This window comes from Lipotes vexillifer, unplaced genomic scaffold, assembly GCF_000442215.2.
Source record: "Lipotes vexillifer unplaced genomic scaffold, Lipotes_vexillifer_v1.1 scaffold771, whole genome shotgun sequence".
Classification (NCBI taxonomy): domain Eukaryota; kingdom Metazoa; phylum Chordata; class Mammalia; order Artiodactyla; family Lipotidae; genus Lipotes; species Lipotes vexillifer.
Window position 1 is genome coordinate 125,474 of NW_006774099.1, and position 6,372 is coordinate 131,845.

The following is a 6,372-nucleotide window of genomic DNA, read 5'->3' on the forward strand; positions in this document are numbered from 1 at the left end:
AAAAGAATCTGTATTTTACTGTGGATATTCTCTGGGTTATACAATTAAGGCTGATTTTTCTTTTCATTCTGATTCCTTTCTGGATAATCCCAGCTTTCTGAAATGAATATGCTTTACCTTTACAACTAGGAAAAACATATATAAAAGGCAAAAAAAGAAAACCAAAAAACTTTATTTTACAAGCTAAAATACCACGATGAAGCTGTCTGACCCAAAATTATACATTTTATGTGTGTGCTGTCATTTTTATTTAAAGCAGAGTTCTACTTATCACAGTAAAAAAAAAAAAAATTAAAATTCCTAACTTCAAAAATAAGAAACCCAAATTACTGAATTAGACTCCTTTAAAAAGAGAGAATGGTATAATGAACTTAGATAATTCAAAACCCACTGATATTACTAAATGGATAATTTAGCACAAATTGTTTCCTTACTTATCCTTAAAACACTCCCACCGTACTTACTCCCTAGCATACCACCATCTATAAACATACAAAAATTTACAATGGTTTCTGCAACCAAAAACGATTTCTAACATCTGTCCTCTACCATATTTTTCTTAAATCATCTTCCCAGGTAGTAGAAATGGGCAACGTAAGCCAAAGAATGTTACTTTAAACCTGTTGCTATAAATGTACTTTACCAAAACTTTTGGTCAGGGGGCAAATTTGTGCGAGTCTCCTGTGATCTGCATTACAATTTAAGGAAAGTCATTTTTAGCTAAGACCTGAAGAACACTGCCTCAGTCAGGAAAATAGTTTATTTCAATTCTGTCACAGTAAACAAACTATTTAAACGTGTCTTTCAAAATTTATTCTGTGCAGTTATTTGGCTTTAAAAAAGAAGGTTCATGTTATACTATACTTAAACTAAGATATTAATTTGTAAACCCCAGACTATGGTACATTAGAAGCCAGAGGGGTTTGACCTCAGTGGGTAAAGAGGAAACAATTTTTTTTTTTTTGCAGTACGCGGGCCTCTCACTGTTGTGGCCTCTCCCAACTCACAGGCTCAGCGGCCATGGCGCACAGGCCCAGCCGCTCTGCGGCATGTGGGATCCTCCCAGACCGGGGCACAAACCCGTGTCCCCTGCACCTGCAGGCGGACCGTCAACCACTGTGCCACCAGGGAAGCCCAGGAAACAGAATTTGATGGCACATTTTAAAGGAAGTTGGGCCACCAATAAAATTCAAATCCGTACATATTAACAGCTACACGAATGTTCAAAACACCAAGTGACTAGATTTTTAAATTAGATTAACTGAAAATTGAGCAAAAGATGAATTTCAGCAAATTTTGGGTCAACAGAACTACAAAAAATTGGGAATTCCCTGGCGGTCCAGTGGTTAGGACTCCACACTTTCACTGCAAAGGGCCCGGCTTCAGGAAGTAAGATCCCACAAGCCACGTGGCATGGCCAAACAAAAACTACAAAAAATTATGAAAGCCCACTGTGACCCGGTTTCTTTTTAAAAAGTGGGGAAAACGGCTAAGAAATCCTGAATGTACAAATTGGGGAAAGGTAAAAGACTAGGAATAAAAACACTGAGTAACCAAAGCAATGAACAGGGCAACTTTCTTTTAACCTTTATCTTTAAAAAATATTTTTCCTCTAATATTACAGGATTTATTGCTAACGATAAAGTAATTTACTTTCTGAATAAAATTTAAATTATCTCCAGTTTAATTTTCCTGCACTTTAAAACTGCATGTAAATGACCACTTGCAGTCTAGGTCAGAGCTCTGAGCTCAGTCTGGTATTATAAGACAATAGGGAGTGACTGGCAGAGAGTATTAAGGTATTCAAGTTCAAATATGTAAAAAGTACTGTGCTGGCCAAACAAACACTTTACAGGTTTCTAATGGAGGACCTCCCCTTTTTGATCCCTGGCTTAAATGGTAACTACCTGGTTTCTCAACAAAAAACAGTACAGTAAAATATAAAAATATAACCATTTGGGAAGGTCTCAAAACTCTGTATTGATAGCCTGGGGGAAAAAAACTAAACACTTGAAAATATTTTACTACCTATTCAACCTTAAATAGTCATATAAGATTGTTTAGCTTAAAGGCATACCTCCAAAATACTGAACTAGGTAATCACATACTTTAAAAGGTAATGACTCATTATCAGTGAATTATCCACTCTATTCTATCAAAGCAGTAGTTATAGTCACTAAATAGTGTTGATGCCTACCTGATTTTGGTTACAATACAACCAGCTGTACTGTTCATACTGTAGGAGCATCCATCAATCACATAAGCATAAGCCACTGGGAATGCTCTTTGCTGCCTGGCATCAGAGACACTGAATACACTTACAAGAAACTGAGTGGATTTAATAAATTTTTTATATCACCATACAATAACCAAACGGTATAGTTATTATGATGAATCATTCTGGAAAGAAAATAAGAGCCTATCTCCTACCCCCTCCCACTTCTATCATCTGCACACTTCCCAAATGAGTCAGTAAGATAAAATGACTCAGTCTAGACCAGGTGAAAGAATGTATTAACATAATCCAACAAAAATGAAATAAAACAACCAGAGTTTTGAGTGTTTTTTCACACTTGTAATAACTGGAAAAATGTTTCAATTAAGTAAAACAACCATATTCCATGAAAAAAGCCACTCCCATCATCCAGAATACTAAAGCCCTTACATACTAGAGAAATTTTAATATAAAACAGTAGAAACTAGTATACCATTCATTAGAAACCTCAAAATATTTTTAATAAGTCCTCGGAGAAAGCTCAAGAAGCCAAAAACCTCAGAATCCACACATCTTGGCATTACCCTGAATCGCAATTAACTACCCACACATTTAATCATAATCAATTTTTCAAAGATATACAGACAAATCAATGCATCTATTTAAAAAGACTACTCTTTAAAGACTTTACATTAACTTTTATATTCTACTCAGCAACGTCTGTCTGTACTTCAGATTAGTTCTCATGTTCCAGGAAATAAATACAAACTCATGATATGCCTGTGATCACTGATGGCCTGTTTATGTAATTCTACTCCACTAAATCTAATTCCACAGAATGTGCGCTTGATTATGTAAAGAATCTAATATTCCTTGATGAAATACTATCATTCTCTTCTCCAGTGGTTGCAATTTTTAAAAGGTATGCAAAGAACTGAGTATCACTCCCATGAAAGACAAAAGTAAGTATAATTTTGTTCCAAAATTAACTTTGTCTCATGTATTTCTATTAAGTCTTTCAAGGATTCCAGAGAATCTTTTCATATCTCCATTTCTGGAAAGTGAAATCAGTATAGAAGTAATTTGGGAACTTGAAAATGGCATTCATTTTTTTCAGCAGATGCCAAATTTTTGACCGACATGGCTCCCACAATTACTTTGTTACCATCAGTCCAGTCAGTTAACAGGTTGTAGGAAAAGATTCGTTTTTGCAGACACTGCTAAGCTGTTTAAAGAGAAGAGAGAGAGATTAATTTAGTGATTATCAAATGCACAAATATTTAAAATATTTCGAACACTTTTTGTCGGATTACATCAGAGGTGTGACTACACTTTAACAAACGTGGACTTTTTAGTTAGGTTTGGTCAAGGAAGTGGAGAAACATTAAGTCAATATGATGTGTTAGTTCAATTAATGTATAAATTCCTGTCACTATCGGAAGACAAACATTTAAAGCTACATCTTTAGTACTTGCTTTATCATTCTGCCACAGAAGCACAATTAGGAAAAAAAAATTAAAATAAAAAAGATTCCCCAAACACTAAATTGCTTTCATCCATTACAGTAAATAGAGCCAAACCAGAAAATTTCTAAATCCGTATTATATTCCAGAAATCTCCTTTATCCAACTACTAATCATTCAGAACACAATTTTCTAAAAATAGTAAGACAACAGCTTCATATTAATCATAACTTTTTTAATTAACAAGTAGTGAATAGGACACTTTAAGATATTGTTTACTACATACTGAAATAAACATATCTGTTGTAAATTCAGAAACCCAAACATTTACAGTAAAATGTGTTTACACATAAATATGACCAAATTTATTTAAAGCCCCTGTTAGATAGGTCCTAAATACATGCAATACCATGTAAAAACAAGACCATGACGTTGATGCAAAAAATGACAAAATCACTAATTTACCAAAATTAGAAAAAAAAGAGAATGAGATGGAAACTAAGAAAAGACAGTTAAAACAGAAGCAACCTAACAAAGCAGCTTTTAAAATAGTCGATACTAATCTCCATTTTCAAAAGTTCTTAATCAAGTATTTCCAAAAACTGCCATTTATAAAATGACATTCTAAAAATCTATACTTGGAATGTCAAAGCATCCCAATTCAGAAAGCTTTGACTACTGTTTCTCCCCAGCCCCAAACTTCAAATAATGCAGGAAAATCATCGACATTAGGAAGAAAATATTCCAAGGGAATGGTATAATTTTTAGAAAAACGCACTTACTGCTTCCAGAAACTTTTAAGACCCACAGCATTAACAACAATCATTTTTCCTATTTTCATCCATTATTTTCTAATGTCATGTTAGAGATGAATAAATTATTTGAGCCCATGACTGAAAGATCAACAAACCTGGTTTTATTATGACACCATATTTTTGTCATTGGTACTGCACAAAATTATATACAAAGAAATATATACAAAATGTTCAAGTATTAATTAACTTTCAATTCAAGGCTTCTGTTTCAAAAAGCTACATTAACATATTCCATAAAGATAGCACAAATTAGTCATTTCAAATAACTTTTCCAACTACTTTTGGTTTTTATATATATTTATATATATAATTCAGTAGGCACTAAAAATCCATGCAGCTGCATTGTGAGGGGCTTGCTCCTGCACTTAGGTATAAGCAGGTTCATCACTCCAGGTTGTGAGTTTGGCTACTATCCATTCATGCTCAAGTGCAGTAGATGATTTTACAAAATATGCTGTAATGCACTGGAAACCAGAGACCAAGTTAGGTCTCAAAAGTGTATTATCTAGCAACAAAACATTTACAGTTCTGCAAGAACAAGATTCCATTTTCATAACCAAATAACAACAAAATAAAACATTTTATATGTAAGATAACTTACATCTTTGGACTGCTGGAAAATACTTTTTAATTATGAACATTTTAAAATAAAAGCAGAAGCCCTGATATTACCTCTTTTTCCTCATTTCTTATACTACCTTTTAAAATAAAGCAGGAAATGTGGCCAGCAGCTGGTCCCGTCTCTTCTGCCCCAACAGCTGTATCCACTTTAGCACAAAGAAAAACAAGGATGCTAAATACGTATATACTTTATCAAACAGTGATGTTTCACAAAGAATTTCTTAATGTCTCTTACACTGAAAGACACTGTGACTTAATCTATACAACTGGACAATAGATAATAGAGTACTTCAAAGGAAGACTATGTCCCAACTTTGGAAAAAGTGTCAATCGTGTCATTAAGTCACTCAATTTTAAAACTTACTTTTAAATAGGACAAATACCCTTGAAATATGGAGAATAAGATTCTTTGTGAAGCCTCACTTTACACGTTTTCATTCACATTTCATAACCTTCAATTTCTAATCATACATAAATTTAACCTAAAATTTTAATACAACAAAAATAAAGGTGTTCAACAATTTATTCATACTCAGTGATAGGGTAAATCACTGTGCTGGTCCTCAAAGAAACATTTCATTAACCATTCTTATTTTTCCTTTAAGTAACTAACACAGGAGTCTGATATGCATGTTAATTTCCAACTTCTCTAATGGTGAGATAAAAATCTATTAATCTGAATAGATTGTATATCTAGATCTATGAAAAACAAAAGGCATTCTTGAATATTTAAGAGACTTCTGTCATCTCCACAAAATAACTGATCACATTTGTGTATGCCCCAAGTACTTATTGTCAACCTCTGAAAAGTTGCTCTAAAACTGGAATTCCAATTTGCACCTTGTACAACTCGGAACTTCCATTCAACTTCACCTGTGTCACTTTCTCCAAACTGTATCTCTATTAGCAGCTTTCAGTGTACAGTTGGAACCGATGTCATCCAAGGCCATGTCCACACTGGGGACAGAAGAGCTAGGTACACGCAAGTCTGAACAAGGGGACACATTAACAGCTATTTCAACCAGAAAAAGCAACTTGAATACAATATCGACCAGCACAAGTCTGTTTCCAGGGTGGACAGGGCCCAAATTAGATTCCCCTCCCACCTTCCAAAAAAGAAAAGAAAAAAAAAATCACACACACACACACAAATTGAGATGTTGCCCATTAAAGTAGACTAAGCAGCAGAGCATGAGCGTTACGTGAAGAGATGGATCCTTACCAGGTTGTGAGGCGGGAACGACTGTTCTGTAACCCC